General features: G+C 37.2%; 1 protein-coding gene across 4 annotated transcripts in view; it reads right to left on the bottom strand.

Moving 5' to 3' along the window:
• The window catches only part of SEMA6D (semaphorin 6D), a 247306-nt gene that overhangs the window by 121947 nt on the left and 106431 nt on the right, over positions 1-18928 (bottom strand). For 2 of the 4 annotated variants that reach the window (XM_087743948.1, XM_087743949.1), the window contains exon 2: positions 13979-14059. The exons of the other annotated variants lie outside the window; for them this stretch is intronic. The gene's annotated coding sequence lies outside the window, so the exon portion shown is untranslated. The remainder of the gene's footprint in view (positions 1-13978; positions 14060-18928) is intronic. 4 annotated transcript variants of the gene reach the window in all.

Raw genomic sequence — 18928 nt, 5'->3', positions numbered from 1 at the left:
CCAAAAAAAGAATGCTGGCATCTTTCATTGTCAGGGCTACCTAGCTGCTCCCTATTTGTTCTTTTTCTTTAAATGCTAATTGGAAACTATGAAAAAATAATGTTAAGTAGCAATTTCCTAGAAGGGGTTTTGTCACATCTATTCAGACTTATATTCTGCGTGCCAAATTGCAACCTGATGTTCAATAATGCTGTTTTTGACACTTCTGTGTAATAAAAGTGAAGATCCTTCTTTGCTCAAGGATGTCTATGACGCTTTTGACACTTCTCTCCCAGAATTGCAGGCAGTCCAGATGTTCTTTGCATTAAGCAGAGCATTGCCACAGCTGCTACGGAATATTGGAAGATATTGGGCTCTAGGCAAAAGTAGCAAAGGGCATCTTTCCTCTTTTTAACTGAGGAGTAATTTTTGGAGAGTAAAACCTTTTGATGTGCACAAAGAAGAACTAAGAGGAACTTTACCGGCAAGGGACACATTGCATTTTCTCTGGTTCTTGTTTCAAGGTAACTCAGAGCCATGACAGAGCAGCTGTTTCCACTTCTGTTCAGAAAAATATTCCTTACCTATCTATGCCAGCATGGCATTGCTGTATCTGCTGGACATCTGAATGTTATGATACAGGCAAAAATGAAAATAACGGTAACAGGTCTTGGTGATGGACTCAAGCCTTAATTTCTGTGGACTCACAAGGCTGCAAGACCCAGCCACTCCTGGATTGTTTGGGTTTCTCAAGATTTGAATCAAGGGATTTACATTCACAAGTGTCTCCTTCCACAGCAGTAGCAGCTGAAGGAGCCTTGGCTACATGCTGTGCCCCTGTACCCCAGTATTCTCCTCAGTTGGGCTAAAGTAAGTGTTTGAAGACCACATCGTGTACCTGGAGGAAAATGTTCCAAGGTAAAAAATAACCAGATATTTTCTGCATCGACTTCCTTATTTCTGCTCTTGTACCGTCCCCAAAACAGATGCTTGTGGGACTGTGTGGTCTGGAGGACTATTTTTCTTCTTTATTTTAAAAATACATAGGCCCTGCTGTTTAACACAGGCCACGCAGTCGTTCTGTGCCCAACAAAGTAATGTAGGATGCAGGATTCCGTGGGTAGCTCCCTCAAAAGAAATACTCTTTAAACTAAAGCCCCAGGGCTTGCACAAGCCACAGTGCCTGTCGGTGGGTGGGCAGGTGAGTCGAGGGTCTTTCCCTTCATCCCGCTGCTCTTCAGCTCCATCTCCTGGAACCACCCCCTGTATAGGAAGAACCATCTTCCCACAGCATGCACTGCCCTTACAGCAGAAACATGTTAGCAGAGAGTCTAATTAATCAAAGTTTCCTCAGGAAAAATGTGTGCTAGAACGTTTTATTTTGAAATAAAACTTTTAATTTGGAAATTTCAGTTCAGGGATCTATTTTTAAGTACTTGCAACAGACATGTCTCTGCCGGAAGGATTTTTTTTTTTTTTTTGACAGAAATTCTTTGTGATTAATACAACTTTTAAAAGGTTTAAAACAGCTTGGAGAGCTGTTATTTATACCCTTTTATATGCACTCTCAAAGTTTAAGGTAGTCACACTACCTTCCTCAAAATAACAAGAAATGGAATCATACGTTCAGGAAGAGTCACTGTTATGTCTCTTTTGTCATCTCCAGGGAGCTGCACAAGTGGCACAGGAATTTCTTAACCAACATCTTACTGGGATTGCTCTTTGCCTGACTTTTGTCTGCGGCTGTATAACGAGCTCACTGGTGCAGGGTCTGTCTGTCTTAAATGCTGGTTTATAGCTGAAGCAGAAACAGCAGAGGCCAAAGGGAGTAGTGGGGAAAACTAATATTTCTGCGTGCTGCCAGGCCAGTCTAGAGCAGCTCCTGTAAAATTCTCATCATCTGGTAAGGAAGATTACTTGTGGCATTGATACTGGGATTTTTGTGTTGCACTGCCAAGCCATCTCTAATGCATTCCAGCTTGTTATCAAAGAGCCACTGGCATACCAAAAGAAAGGCAATGAACATCAACATGCTTTGTTGTACCCTGCCACCAGTTCCTAAACAATGCCTGGGATTCCACCTTGCACTTTAACCCTCCATGGTCCTTCTGATCAGACAGGTGTTAAGGAAGACAGGACTACTGCCTACCACTTTATTCAAAACCCAAACTAGGGATAGCCTGCAGCTGACCCTGGTAAACTGCAGGGCCTGAGCATGTTGACTTTTTGGTCCATGTTGTAAGTTTTTGTCCCTATTTGGGATAGAGTTCTACAAACTCATCAGAGATGATGCTAGTTTAGCAACAGTTGTCATGTTTTCTGCTCCTTTTCTAGACATATTCCCTAGCGTGGGTGTCACTTTCACAGTCAAATGCCACTGGACACAGAGTTATGGTAGTGATTACTATGGAAAACAAGAAACACAAGAACAAAACATTTTAACTGAAGGGTCAGCAATGGAAAACGGCAGTCATCCTTTTATGCCATAGTGCCTCCCAGTTGGACCTGGCACTGCAAAATGGGGAAAGGAGTCCAGAATTGCATAGATCCATTATCCTCTATGGTTCAGGAGGACAAGCTCATTAGAAACTATAGCTTCATTAGGTAGCAAGAGCTGCCCTGTTGTCAGGCTATGATCTATTTCTTATCTTGGATTGTGCCACAGATTTTCTCTCCCACATCCCAATCACAATTGACTACCACACCTCACTGCTTTTGGTGATGGAGAGTAGATCTTGCTTTAAGAATGATAAGCTAGAGCTTCAGTAATACCACAGTAATATCTGCTGAACATTACTCAGTATTATCCATGTACAAGTATGCCCTTAGTTCTCCTCTCTGGTATGGAAAGGGATCACTTGCCAAATATCTACAATTATTAGCAGCTCCCATTACAAGACTAATCTACACTCTGTAATTACCCGAGTACACAGTAATAAAAAAAACACCGAACCACACCTTTGCAATATATATTTACCTTTGCATTTAAGAGATGCCCAAATTTACAATGTAAATCAAATAGTAAAATGAAACCACAAACACCAATTAAAAGTATTATTTAAAAATGTGACTGTTTTGGACATGCTGGAGGGTACAGGGGAAAAAGGCATGGCGCTACTTTATTCTGTGGGGATCCTTTTTCGTTTTAAGGTTTGTTTTTTGAAGGCAAAACGGATTAACATTTAATCTATTATTATAATGATATATAGTATTTACAAAGAATTGAAAGAGTCAGAAAACAATGATATCTTAGAAAGTTCTATGTTATTTCTTAGGCTTCCAAAAGAAGTGCTCAGATATAATTGCTTACAGTAGACTTCAAAAGATTTGATACACCAGCAGCTGCAGCAAATACATGGCTTTTTCTATTTTAATTATCTGTTTCTTCTAACAGGTTCTACAAGACTTAAACATGAATAGAGATCAGAGGGGGAGACAGATTTTATGTTTTACCTACACTATTCTGAAAACAGGGTAATAATTACAGAAATGCATGGTGGTTTGTTTGTATAAGTTAAGTACTCCCCCAGTGTTTCTCTTCTCCAAGTTCAATGATTAACTCCTCTTAAAACTCAATCCTTGTGTGTCTGTTGACAAAAATCTTTGCAACATAAAAGATTTAATAGCAATACTTGGCATAAAATATTTTGGCAAAATGAACCGAATATCACATCAAACACAGTTGAAAGGCAAACTTCCCAGCCAAGAGAACAGTTTTATCAAACTTCAAATTCTGATGTTCTTTTATTGTGGCAAAATCAAAATTACTTCTATCTTACAGAATTTCTTTGGTCAAGGTGAAAGCATTTTAAATATTTTTGTCTTCTTTGCAGGGATGTAGTACATATTCTATTATGGCAAGACTCTGCTTCCTTGCTTGAAACTGTAAAATATATTGCTGTCCTGTTTCACAAAATTTAAAGCTGTTCTGGTGAATACACAATTTTCATTTGGAGTTTAAAAAAAAAATAAATTCATGCCTCATTTATTTAGAAGCTCTTTCTTTCTTTTCTGGTCTAGCTATTTAAAGCACTGCCTTTCAAAGCCTTTTCCCCGCCTTTATCAAAGCCAACTTTCTTCATTCTCCTTTACATTTTTAAAGATACGAAAATTTAAAAGTAACCTTTCCACTGACATTATTCTCATAACACACATCAAACTGATTTGAAAACATTAGCTTTGTAAAATTTCTCCTGCATGTTGAACTGGAATCTAAATATGGCTCCTTTATTTATGTAAGTGGAGGCTTATTTATTCGAGAGACAATTTTTTGGAGGATTTTCCTAATGAGCGTGGTGAGAGCAGCTAAAAAATTTGAATTAGTTTTTAATTTTTAATTTTTGGAACATCAATTTTCAGACAATTTTTGGACATATAATTAAACTTGAAGTTAATTATCTGTTTACAAGGGCTCTTTTAATGCATGGCTTTCACTGCAGAGAGGCTGTGCAGTCAGGCTGTAATCTGAGCCCAGCACTGACACTGCTGCCAGGCAGAACTGCTACTGCACGTGCCACAGCCCCACAGCACGGGGAAGGGGGCAATCCTAAATGGACCTCCAGCAGAGGCAAGACCCAGTGCGTGAGAGCTCCGGGCCTTTTCACTGAGGGTCTTCATGTCATGTCCACCAAGATGACCAGAGTGAACCTGCACAAATGGCGAATTCCCTCACAGACAGGGAGGTTTTGGCCCTTGTTTATGACAGGTGGAAGTCCAGTTAGAAATGCATCCCATAAACTGGAAATATCATCTCAGTAAAAATCCCTGTTTTCACTCATTTTTAATTCTCAAAAGCTGCAGTTTTTGTGCTGGGCTGTTACATGATTTCAGCAGATATTTGTAAAGTTCAAAGGAAAACCCCTTTAGAATTTTTTATGTTACGAAAATGAGATCAAAATAGTGGTTTTCCTGTTTTATAAATACATTTAAGAGCATTCAAAACCTGGCTGAAGTTTAGACCCTCACATTTCTCTTGATTATTTACATCATGCTATAGAACTTCACAGCACTCTTATGCCTGACCCCTCCTGCACTGAGCACAGTGTAGTGTCCGAAAGACTATGATCAAATGATCTGATCCTGCAGACGTTTATGATATGCTTGACTGTAACCAGGCGAACAGTCCCCACTGAAGTAAAGTAACACAAAATTAAGTCAGATGTAATGGAAATTTTAAGACTCCATGAATCCTACAGTGAGCCCTGCACAGACTCAGAGGCCTGTCTTTTTGGAGTTAATTGAACAAAGTCTAGGGTTTTTTAGCTGAACTACCACCACAGAGGTAACAAATTCCACAGGTAAACACATCTACACCATCTGAGCACCAAAAGCTTTGTACACTGCCCCTGAAACAATACCTGTTGACACCCTCCTTGTCAACAAGCTGAAACTACATCTGTTCATTGCTCCCCTCATTTCAGACACATTTTGAAGCTACGCTCATGTCATGCCAGTGACTCCAGGCAAAAATATCAGGTGATTCCTAACCAATTTCCTTTGTGCACACAGGAATCGATCATCTCTTTCAGCCAGAGGGTGTTGTGTTCATTCCAACACAATCCACATGATTTTGTAGCTTAAACTATTCCTAATTAGTACATACTCTAAGGAAAATAAAAGGAAACTCCAAATAACGTTATGAATATGCAGTTAAACTTCAAAAACATAGACTAGAGGGCAAACGCTTAATCCTGTACAGATACATTGGTATAAATGTGAAGTTGACTGCTGACATGGGTGGAATATCTCCGAATTTATACTGGTAGAAAAAAGACAATCTAGCTAACAGTTCCTAAAATTGCTAAATGAAATAATAGCTTTTGAATAACATACTTGTACCACAGATAAAAATATTAGCATGTTGCAGATCTCCAGACAAATCAGGCAGGATTACACTGCAGTTGGAAGTGATATTCTGATGAAAATATAGACATGGGTTTAGTTTAAGTGAGAAATAATTCTTTCTCAAGTATCACACATTCTTTTCTCCACAAGAAGTATCCATGTATTTTCAGTACCTGCACTGGCCTATACAATGTGACATCTATTTTTTGTACAGATGTGAAAAACTGGGATGATAGCATTGGTTCTGAAACTGTTTCCTACAGGAGGTGTCCTATTCCACTAAAAAGGATTCAGTTTCTATTTGAGTTTTGTTTTAGGATAACTCTCGTTTAATTTTATTTTTCATGTTAAGTTGCAAACTTCCACTAATAAGAGCTGGCATTTTCACAGGAGCTGGAATATTCTGCCCTTTAGTTATCACAAAATCCTGTATTCTGGACATGTCTTCAGACAGTTATGTGAATTATTTGTTAGCTGTTAGGTGGATTTATGCTTTTCATCTTAGCCTGAACTTCTCTCATGAGCATTCAGATAAATTATTTTGAAGGCGTTCAGGAGCTAAGCATTCAATTGTATTATGTTAATATTACAAGATATCTATATTCATGCATCACAAATGACTGTGCTATAGTTTACTTAATATTTTGCATTATTATATAAATATGAGTCTTTATGCCAATGCATTAGTTCCTTTTTTCTCCCTGGTGTTTAAGATTGTACTGAAGTCCCGTTGATGCCATAATTGAGGTTAAGCATGTGCATAAGTGCTGTTTGAGATGGGCCCCTATTCCCCAACGTGCTGTTTGTCTCTGGTAGATGATAGAAGATTGCTTTTCTCTTTGCTCATTAATATAAATACATTTTATCCTCTCTTTGCACTAGCTATGTGCCACAAAATAATTTTTATGATTATGTAATTTACAGTCATGCACATTTCAGGAATATTCCATACACCTATATGTGGAATTACACCTGAAAATGCAGCAATTCACACTTCAAATACTATTTTGGGGGAAATACAGATTTCTAACTTCAAAGTGTAGTTCAGTGCACCCAACAAAGGTGAATTAAGATTAAGCACTAAACTTTAGTTTTCTTTTTAGTTAGAATTCTGTGTTTCCTAGCTTTGAGCTTCATTGTGTCACCTTAATATTGGGTTAACATAGCATGTACATAGAATATTTGTTACAAGGTTTGCGAATAAGTGATTCTCATCTCCTTTGTAAGGAAAATTGACTCCATTACAGGAGAGAAGAGACATCAAGCTAACTGACTACATGAAGTCATAATCCTCTATTGAGACATCACACAATGACATTGTTAACATTAGTATGCAATATTTATTATAAATAAAAGAGGCTATTGAGGCTTTCAACCCATAAGCAGCTCTGTGTGGATGACTTCACTGCAGGAACACAGTGGAGTTATAATGAGGATAAAAGATTTATTTGTACCTAAATATGTTCTCATTAGTAATTCTGCACTAGCATGTAGCAGATACAATTGGAAGACCAGTAGGGCTTTGTGGTTTGTTTTTGGTTTTGTTTTGTTTTTTTTTTTTTAATTACTATTTATTGTTTGCACTTGAACTATTAACATTTAGTAAAAAAAAAAAGAATAAGAAATTAGTTAATGAGTTTATTGTACTGTGTATTATTAATTCTCATGAATGAAGTATTATTCCATTTTTATGGGATACAGTAACATCCCATTACTCCGTAACATGGAGATCCCGTGGGCCATTAGCTCAGACCTTGGTAAAAAGGGGAATAATTTTTGAAGAGGTCCTTCCTGCATATGTAACATATAGTCATGAAGCACCATAATGTCATGTAAGATTTCTTACTGACCTGCCTTTAAATTATACTCTTTCCCAAACACCATTTTTTATATTTCTCTTAACACTACAGTGAAGGACTAACCCACAGTGCATGTAAAGCACCCAAACAACTGCCTGCAGTCCCTTCCAAGATCTCTCATTAACTCCGTGCTGTCATCTCACAGACTATTTGAAGGAAATTCAACTCAGCTTAATGCCAGATCCTCTGTACTGTATCACTTTGCCTTACTACCATAAATATCTCCCTCCTCTCTGGGGCCCGGGTTTACTTTCAGACTATTGTTTCACATTCACCTTTATCAGGTGAAACCTAATAAAAATAAGGCAATGGTTCAAAGTATGTGTCCATACTTCACATTTGACTACCATTGGTTTTGTTCAAAACCCAGTCTTCCTTTTTGGCTAGCTTAATTTGTCACCTTTAATTTATTTTCAGTGTTCTTAAACAGTTCTATTGGTAAAACCTTTAACATATTTGGGGCTATTTCACTCCTAATGGAATTATGGTACAAGAAGAGTAAATATGTGTATATATTACATGGAGAATATTCTCTGTGCAACAAGAAACCACCCCATAACTGCTACTTAACAGAATCACCAGGAAAAAAAATGCTGAAGTAATGCATTATTTTTATTTTTTATCTTAGAATGAAGTTCATCAGGTATTCATTTCTCATCTTGGGAATTACATTGACATGGTTCATCTATTTCTAAAACTGCATTTAAGTTGATTACATGTAAGCTGACTGATAAGAAAATCTTATTCATATTGAAAAACAAATCATTTAATTTAGAATCACTCAGCTCAGCAGAGAAAGTCCTTACCAACAATTACTGAGAGATCTGAAGAATTCTACTCCACCTCCAAACGTGGATGAAAAAACATTTACTTTTCCTGTTAATTTCAGCTGTTCATTTTCAGCAATAAAATTTCAAACATTTTTATTTAAATATCAGGCCAACCCCTTGAGATATACTCTTTCCTGTGGTCTTAGCAGTCCTGTGGTCTTAGTCTTCCCCTTTTATTCTGTCTTTTTTTGTATAAAATTTTATTTATTCTGCTGAAAGCTGATTTTTTTTAAAAAAAGCTTTAATTTGAAAAGCCATTTACAATTTTGAAAAACAAGATAATATTTCCAGCTAGATCTGCTTAAAGGAACTAGCTGTAAAAAATTAACACAGCTGACATAAGTTACTTTCATTACCTATGCTCTTTCTGTCACTGTACTTATAAACTCACATACTCCATTTAAAGAGACAAGAAGATGATAGTAAGTTCCTGTTACTATATAACGGAAGAGAAAATACAGAGATTGTGTGAGTTTAATATAATAGAAACAACATGCTGTTTAGATCCTACTACCCTGATATTTTTTGTCTCAGTCTGTGATGAAGTGCCTGAGGGGAAGAGAAAGATGAGCTTTATAATTTAGGTGAAATTCTTCCCATTTTTAAAAAAATTGTTTGCATATATGTAACCTTACAGAAGTACACAGTATAGATTTTCAGATTATTCATTTGGGATTCAGATTATGAGCTTCAGCACATTAAGTGACAAATTTTTAAAAAGTATTTCCAAGTTTATAATTTCAATTGCTCTGTGCTAACGATGCACAATACCACCAGGCTTGGAAGGTATTCCCTACCACCTCTCCTGTAAATCCAGTTCTTAACTCTCTAACTCCGCAACAGTCCAGCCCCAAATCCTATTAAAACCAGTGGAAACATTCCCACTGACTTCAGCAGAAGCCAGATCAATACAGATCTTAAATTCAGTTATTGGACAAATATTATTTTCTTTTGAGTCATGCATTTGTCAGGCATCAAAATAACTCAGTTTTGTTTCTTTAATAGGTTTTTCACAGTAATCTAGGTGGTTGGTGCATCTGCAATCTGACAAAACAGATATCTCTTTTTGCAGAAAGTGTATGTAAGTTTCCCCATCTATCTCAAAAAAAGTCTCACAAAGCTATTCAGAACTCAGTACACGTTCTTTCCTCTTCACAACTCATTTTCCTTTTTTTTTTTTTTTTGTGACAACCTAGGCAATAATTCACAGCTCACTGGGTCTCCTAAATAACCCCCTTTATATTTACATGGTAGGCATTCCCCCATTACCCAGCAGGATCCAGCTGTATTGGCAGGCAGTCATTAAGCATTCTTAAGACTTTGGAGGTTTAACATACCCTTCTCTAGTTAGTGTCTTTGAAAACAGCCTGTATGGTTACCATCTCAGCAAATATATAGCAAATCTTGACAATTTAACAATAACATAAACTGTGTCATTTTGTAATTTTGAAGTGGTTCCTTCTTTGGGTCCCATCCAGACTCCCACGTGAAGCCTTTAAAGCTCAGAAGCATTTTACCCAGTGGAGGATTGTTATGTTTCTTTCTTTTGCTAGAAATTAAATGAGCTACTTGAGCCTCTTTGCTAAAACCTTCATAAGTGTATACTTGCTTGGCATTATGTATTGCAGCTACTTTAAACCAGCATCACTAAGAATTCTGGGGGAAATGAAAAGGATGAAAAATCGCACCCTCTATTGATGAATGGGGAAAAGTCCTTCTAGGAAACAGAGATGAACTAGAATAAAGGTAGTAAAACGTGTTATGAGAAAGACGGCCAAGTCTGACTCTCACAGAAGTGAGATTTTCACTAGAAGGTCATCTTTCACTAGAAAGATACGATCTGAGCACAAAAGAAGAGCCAAACTCCGAGGGCTTACGGTCTTGCTCTGACTGAGGAAGATCCTGCAACTGACTTCCTCCACTGCCTATGGGAAATCATTAAAGACACTGCTCTACAGCCTGCCTTGACACTGACATCTCTCGTGCAAACAGGACCTATTGGGTCACTTACTCTTTTCCTTTCCTAACACATGGACCACAGGAATAACAACACCTCTTCAAATTCTTTAGTAAGTGCCAAGTTATATTACGGAGGCTTGTAGGAATATAAAAGAAGAAAACATGGGAAGCTGATTCATATTAGCATTACTGATGCTTGGTACTGGTAATTCTACTTGTTCTGAAGAAACCTCCAAATGAACCTGGAGTGACAGATTGCCAATCACGCCTAGAACAGTTTGCATCCTGCGAGCCCTGAATTGACACAAATGTTCAAAACTGGATTTGTTTACTGCATGGATAAATATTTCAAATTAATATATCAAAAGTGCTTACATCAGCAAAAAATCTCAAGGAAAGTGATTTTGTTTTGAAGGAAAAAAAGGAACACAACCATCTTTTTGTTTAAAATTGGACTATTCTCTTTTTAATATTATCTGAAAGTTTAATTGGGGTATCCGTTTCTTTGATGAGAACCAGAGCCTTCACGATACAATGCCTCATATGTGTCACATACAATGTTGTTAGATATGTCCAGATTTAAGCAGCGAATTCCGGCTAATTCTTAAAATAAGAGCCATTCACACTGATCCAGAAGTCATGACAGAGTATGAAAAGTATGTGGTGATAGTTAATCTGCAAAGTCATTGCTCATGTTAGTAAAATTAGTAAAAGCATTTTGAAATCTTTAGGATCAATAAGCACTTGAGTATATATTTCCCATGTTTACAAAGTTCAAGTAACATGCTGACAGCACCAAACAATTCACCAACACAGTTGTAATGAAACAAAGGGGCCCAAAAACCCACAAATTGTTCGGGGTTTTCTTTAATCAAAGTGAGTATTTCTTAGTTATATTTTTTCTTATCGCATCCTATAGCTTCTGAAGACTTCTCTTTCACTTTTAAAATTTCTGTAGAACACAATATCCCTCTATCATATGAAATGCTTTGATAATGTTTCTTTTAAACTGATTATTTGTTTAAAGTTCAAGCTAATAAAAGTAACATCCTATTAAAAGAAAGCCTGGGTACAGAGCAGTATTTTTGGATGCTAATTGGTCATGTTACTAGCCCTCCATGAAACATATGCTGAAAACACTCAAAATTGTCCAGAAATGCCTCTCTAAGTCATAAATCTTTTACAGGTACAATTATGTGAGAGCAGGAATAGGAAAAGCACATTCAACATCTGGAGTCAGATGAGTTTACTGAAGTAAAATTGCAAAATTAAATTTAGATGAACTTAATTAAAAAAGGGGATCCAATTTAATATGGACATTCATCATCATCTCACTGAAAACCTTTCTGCCTCAAGAAAATATAATAAAGTATGAACACAAAAACCACATAAAGGCTGAAATGAAGTATGAAGGAATGGTCAAATAAAGAAATGCAGTAAGAAGGAACACTCTTTTTTCCTCATTTTAACACACACGTGCACATACACACACTTTTCCTTTAATTGTACAGAATATTAAACTATTTTTTTGACTCCATAACAGTGGAACAAGTGAACTGGTCATCTGTATGCCCTGAAGGTCATTAATCCTTCTGAGGCATATGCTACATACTTACTGATAACATGAATATGGAACTTTCTCTCTCTCTCTCTCTCTCTCCCTGTATGTATTTATAGTTGGTCAAATTTTTCTCCTAGATCCTGAAGAACTTTATCTAAAATCAGTTATATTTCTTAGTGCTTAAATGCTCGTTACCCGAGTTGCTCCTGCTGAATTGAATGGGAGTTTTGTCACAGGGCTGGACCTTGGATGACTTGTAATGGATTTTCATTTGCCTTAGTTAAGACACAACAGATGAGGCTCTCTTTCTTTAGTTTACTAGGTCATTAGTGTCTTCTGTTTCCAGGGGAAAAAGATTTAGTAGTTTGGTACCAGTCACTTCTAGCTTCCACGAATTCTGTCTGTCAGAACAGCATTGACTTTCAGCTCTCCAACTTACAGTGCATACAGAATTTAGTAGAGTCAAACAACAATTTGAGAAGTTTAGAATAGTGTTATTAGGATCATATTATTTCCTTACAAAACTCCCTTGATAATTTGTTGTTCTGCACCTTGGTTATGTGATCAAGTAACGTGATATGAATGCTGTATTCTTTTATTTCTAATAAAGAGCATTAGTAGTACAGTATGCTCTGAGGGAGATACTGTCCTTTATTAGGAACACATTCCAACATTATAAAAGTTACCCAGCAATAATGAAACTTAATCTGTCTTGAGGATTCATGATAACACATTATTATGCTCATTTTTGTATGAAAAGAACATGATTGGATAGGAATGCTACTGTTGTTGAATACATCTTTAAACCAAAGCAGAGATTTTACTGAACTACTTGGTTAATGACAATAAATTGCTAGAGGAATGCTGAACACAGGTTTTGTTTCCATGTCAGAAGAGTTGTAGGTTTTGAGGTGTAATCTAATTCAAAAAATATATATACTTCAATTGCCTGGAATTGGCAGGACTTGGAAGTGGTGGTACTTGACATCTGTATCACAGTGATCTAAAACCAGCATAAGCATGACAGGACCGAGTGAGGTCAAAGGGTTGTCTATATCCTGCTTCTAACAGTGGCACTTAGTCGATGCTAAGTGAAGGAGTATAGCACGCAGTGGTATGCCTCCCCTGGCCTCCTACTTGCCCAGGTCCCAAAATACTTAATGTGGTATATGGCACAACGGTGAGAATAATTTTGACCAAAATATCATCACAGACAATATTATAATCTAAAAATTAGATCTTTCTTCCCCAAAAAGCTGAACACTTACACACCAACATGATTTCCTGTTAAAGAACTACTCCACACTACCCAACTACAGTTTTCCAGAAAATATATTCCAAATTGATGCAGAAGTATGGCAGGACTCAGCTGTTCCCTCTTCCTTTTCTTTTTTACTAAAGCTGAGAATTTATCTCTGCAGCAGAAATTCTGAGTTTCAAGATGCAGATAGATTACATCCCTTTACAAGGTCTCCACAGCGGTATTTGAGAATCTGACTCAAGGTTTGAGCAACCAAACCAGTTACAACAAAGATAGCATTAGAGGGGAAAATAATTTGTAATTTTACAACTTATTGCTCAGTTTTCAGCAAGAGGAAACTACTGAATTTCCTTTTTGTGCATTTGACTTTCTCTTTGGAGCTTGCCCACCATCCTTCTGTAAACGGTTACATTCTTCAAAATGTATAACATCAAACCTTCTGAGAGCGGTTACATTAGTAGAGAGGACAATAAAAATGACCTTTCTGATTTAGTCTGATGAAAATTGCTCAGAACTTGTGTCCTGAGCTCCATCTCTTGCAGATCTATATATGTTCTTACATCTCTGCATCCTTGCATTGGTCAAGGGGAAGTACTTCATTTTTCACACAGATTCAGTTTCAGTGTAACATAACAGAAAACAGTAATATTCTAATGTGGTTTACTATGGCATCTTTAGACCTTACCACTGAGACCAAATGTGAAGATCCTTAAATTGCTGGCATCAGTGTTCCTGTAGAGCCTGGCACGAATTCAGGCAGGTGATCCTGCCAAAAGTCAGGGGAAAATATTCATCAGACACATGATTATTTTTAGTCACACTTTCCCAGTACCCATGGAAGCCTTACTTTATAAATGCCTACTACAGGTTTGATAAGACCACTAAGATAGTCTGAATGCAACACACCAGCATGTTGACTTTTTGAGTGACTGCAAACCTGAATATTGATTCCCACAGGGTTCTTTCTATAGAGAAACTGTCCTTTTATGAAAGCAATGCAACAGATTTTACCAGGAGAAATAAGTGTATTGCATGATTAGTTTTAGTAAACTGCATTAGAAAGATGCCTCATGGAAACAAACAAACAAACAAAAATGCACACAATTGGCTGACCCCAAATTAATGAAGCATACACTCGTACACAGTTCATTTTCATTTCAGATCAAAGAGGTTTTGAAGTTCACACAAATTTTCCTCCTAATAGTTTTAGTACAGGATTATCTCTCTTAACATCTGAAAAATAACATTCAGAGTTGGCATTTAACAACTTATTTGTATTGCAGCACTTCAGGGACAAGCAAACTTGTAATTTCTACCATATGTGGAATGTTTCTTTCATTAAAGTATTGAAATTTCTATACAAAAAACCATGACTGAGAAAAACTCCAGAAAAAGGATTATTTTACAAAATACATGTATAACATATAATTATTTTTGTTATTTACTTTTAATTAATGCACATTATACTGTAAATACAAATATGTACATGTGTATATTTGTTTCATTAAGGTTCACATCGTTATTTTAAAAATTATTCAAATTACTTCTGTTTAGGAGAACGTGAAAACTATCTTGAAGTGACAGCAAAGAAGAAATGGAATTGATGACAAGAAATACGTAGGCAGGTGGATCAGTGTTCTTGGGTCATACCAGTTTTATAAACTCGTAGCACTCAAATCCAAGTTGTCTCTATACAACAACAGAGCAAATTCAAAACAGGAAAAAACTGTAAGGGGCTAACATCAAGCCCTACATGAATACAGAGGGTCTCCACATCTCTCCTTTCCTCTTTTACTCAAGCTCCCAATGAAAATATTACCGTTCTCACTATGTAACAACGAATTCCTTAGAGTGAGATTTTTCAAAGACATGTAAGAGAACTGGGTGTCTAATTCCCTCAGGCAGTTCTGAAAAGTGAACGATTAATATACTATATAGCTTCTTATACATCAAACAATTTCCCAGTGCACTTCACATTAATCTTTGATCTAGACACTTTAATCTTCAAATCTTCATACAATAATCTTCAATGAAAGGTTCTTTCTGGGAGTTTACAGTATATTTAACACAATTTAAAAACTACTAGTGCATTGCCCTAGCTTTTAATACCCAGAAAATGTTTTATAAATTAGATCAACTACAACCTGGCCAAGGTTCCTGTATTTTTAATATCTTTGGAGGGAGATTACAACAAAAGGGTGCTGGAGGGAATGGCTTAGCTGGTTAAGCATCAGTTTGCAATACTTTAAATCACCCCAGAACCATAGCCACAGATCCCAGAGTTTATTCAGTGTTTCACTTTTTCCAAGGTAAGAACTAGCATCTCTGCATACGTTATTGGGGAAAACAGCATAGCTTACAGTGTATACTACTCTGTTTTGGCAGCTCTCTTGTGTGCACATCTGGCCACGGACATAGTTTCCATATCTGTGTTTTTGCCAAAAATATTAACTGTTAGAATAGTGTGCCAGGCTCCTTCTGCAGGGATATAGCCATGACTTCCAAGTCCTCCTGGCCTTTACTGTTCCCTTCAGTGCTGTTTACCATAGCACCTCTGAGTTCTACTCATGGAGCAGGACTTCACAGTATTAGCCCTATCTAAATGCACAGTGGAAAAAACTTCTAAGAATTTATACAGTGGATTGAGGACAAAAGGCAATAGGTCAGTATGAAGTAAGAGAAAAAAAGAAGATAATAGCCATTATGACAAGCAGTATTTTTTGTAGGCAGCCTGGCAAAGGCACATTTTGAGGACAGATTTGAAGAACCAGTTTTGCAGAAGTGTCTGAAGAGTTTTGATTGGAGAAAGCATGAAGGTGCTGGCTTGAAAGCGAGAGTTGAGGAGGCAATGGACATTGTGACTCAAACTGAGGTTGAAGCTGCTGTTTTTATACTGATTAAGGGATGACACAGAGTAGAGAAAGGACAAATAAGCTGCCTAAAAGAGAAAAGGGAGAGTCACATATCACCTGAGTGTTATGGTCTGAAAACAATACGGCCAAAACCCCAGAAACCGAGGAAAATGAGTTTTCTAACAGCATTATTTGAGTTGGGTAAGATTATGTTTGTCGAGATTTGAGAAAATAAGTTTACAGTGCAAGAAATCTAAGAGCAAATATGGATGGCCAGGAAAGACCACATGTCAGACTTTACACGCCAGCTGGATTTGAGGTGGCAAAGAGGAATCTCAGTTGAAGACAACGCTCAGGTAGTGAATTTGGGTGACAGATGAGGTGATATGTTGTTAACAGACATAATGAGAAAGAGTAACTGAGAGGGCTTCTTCAGAAAGAGTAAGGACCAGTGTTTTAGCAATGTTGGTTTGAGATACCACTTCAATATTTACACAGAAACAGACTTAGATTTCAGTTCAGGTAGGAAGAGGCAGGTTTGAAGTACAGAGGTCCACATAGTTCCTAATCAGCCTCCTTAATATGGTAGCTGAATTTGTGCTTTCATGTGAGATGCCTCATAGATAAACTAGAAAGGAAGTAAAAACCTGACTTTCCTGTAAACTCCTGCAACTGGAGACTTGATAAGGCCGATTCACCAAAGAGCAAACAGAGGAAAGGCTAGTGTCATGGAAGCCAAAAGAAGACAGGATTACATTAAGATTACCAAAGTTAAATATATATCGAAACACCTGATAGGTTTACATGGTCAAAGGTGGAGTACTGATTCTCCGATTGGACTGGAGAAAGTTATTACAGACTGGTTTGAGCAGTTCCTGTTGACTACAAAGAGCAGGAATTAGATGGCAGTGACTGTAGCGTGCTCCATGCATTCAGGGATGAGAGCTTATTAGAAGGGCAGGTGGGGTAAACAGTGGGACATTGTGAAGACGTGAAAGACCAAGGCAAGCTTCAATTGTGTGAGAAAAGAGGAAGAAGAGAGTGACGGATTGGAGGAAAAAAGGGATAAGATGGGGCCACTGCATAAAGTGGATGAGCAGAGAAGGATAGCAGTTGGAAAACTTTATAACATGTGACAGGCTACAGGACTATTTCAGGAACAGAGCAATGAGTGAAAGGAGGAGTTATGAAGATGAAGATCATACATTTATCAGTTTTCACTGGGAAGAAATTGTTAAGATACTTCTTAGAGAAAGAAATTGTGATGGGAGAAGAGGCTTTGAGGAATGAGTCAAAGGTGGTGAAGAGGAGATTAGGACTGTGGGTGAAGATTTCAATTACAGTAGCTGTAGCTAGGTATCTGACAGAATTGAGAGGGGAAAAAAAAGGAATGACTGTGCCACGGAGGAAGTCAGCTTCGTCACAGGATTTCTGCCAGAAATGCCCTGTTGCACAAAGCAACAAGCAGAGAAAGTAGCTATAAGAACAGTGGTCTTGATGGCTTTGGAGAGATTCAGAGAGAAGGCAGATGCTGAACTCAATCAATTCAGGAACATTGCTTTCTTTTGTGCAAGGAGACCAAGGGAGGAGAGACAATAAAGAAGTCGCTGGGCATTTTCCACCCTTGTTAGACCAAGTCATAAGTGGGTCTTTATTTAAAACTCTCGTGGTGTCTGTCACAGATGAATAGAACTTGACATGTGGATGAGTTTAATTTACCATGGAGCTGCAGCACTTCAAAAATGATTGCATATCCATAAAAGGTCTCTGAATACCTGGTTTACATTCAGACATGACGCCTGAACTGGCTAAAAGATACAGGCATATTTGTCCCACTATGCTTTTTATCTCAGAAAAATCCTATGATTAGTACTTTGAGGAAAAACATATGAAATATTTCATATTCATGGGACATGTTTCAGTGTAAGGACATGAACATTTGATGATTTGGGTTGAAATTTCCATTTTCTTCATGGTCAAGTTCATTCTAGGGACAGAAAGATGCATGCTAGCAATCCTGTCACGTTTCTGGTAATGCAGAAGGATTTCAGCACACATAGTTTTGAGCAGAGGCAGCAGCAAGCCCCTCAAAGCATTGGCAGATAAATGGCTGATACAATGTCTGAAAAAGCTAATGTTATGATTTATATAAGGCAAATTTATAGTCCTGGGAAGCAAGAAAGAGCTTTGGGATAATATGAGCACTAATGGTCCAGAAAGCTTAGTGAAAGTAAACTGATTTAAGACACCAAGAATGGATTTTTTTGGATGAAGATCTTTTCTTATGAATGGTTCGGATTAAATTTAACACTGTTTTGGCAAAGTCAGGAGTGACAATAAGAAAAAAAGTCAAATTCTAGTTTAAAAAGCTTTAAGAAAGATATTCTCAAATGACATCCAAATGTGCATTCAGAGGGGAACAATTAGCTGAAAGGACAGAATTGATGATTCCCTAAAAATGAAATTTATATTGCAAATCACAAAGGTCTGTGATGGCAGCCATGACTTGCTAAGTAGTATGTCACAGATGGTATCAACCACAACAAAGAGAAAGGCAAGAGATACATTAATCTTCACCAAACACTGACAAGCACTTTCAAAAATTTAGAGACGAAAAAGAGTAACAAATGGTTGAACTGATAATGCCCTAAAATTCGCTATGAACCCAATGCTTAATTTTACATCTTATTGTAGTCAACTTGTCTGAATGGATTACCATAGAATACTCATTAATTTACACATCCTTTAGATTAGTCTGTGTAAAATGTTTGTGTGACACAACA

Source organism: Nipponia nippon, unplaced genomic scaffold (assembly GCF_047370975.1).
Source record: "Nipponia nippon isolate SJK-2023a ecotype South Korea unplaced genomic scaffold, ASM4737097v1 scaffold_9, whole genome shotgun sequence".
Classification (NCBI taxonomy): domain Eukaryota; kingdom Metazoa; phylum Chordata; class Aves; order Pelecaniformes; family Threskiornithidae; genus Nipponia; species Nipponia nippon.
The sequence above is the reverse complement of the archived record's forward strand: the minus strand, read 5'-3'. Positions and strand labels throughout refer to the sequence as shown.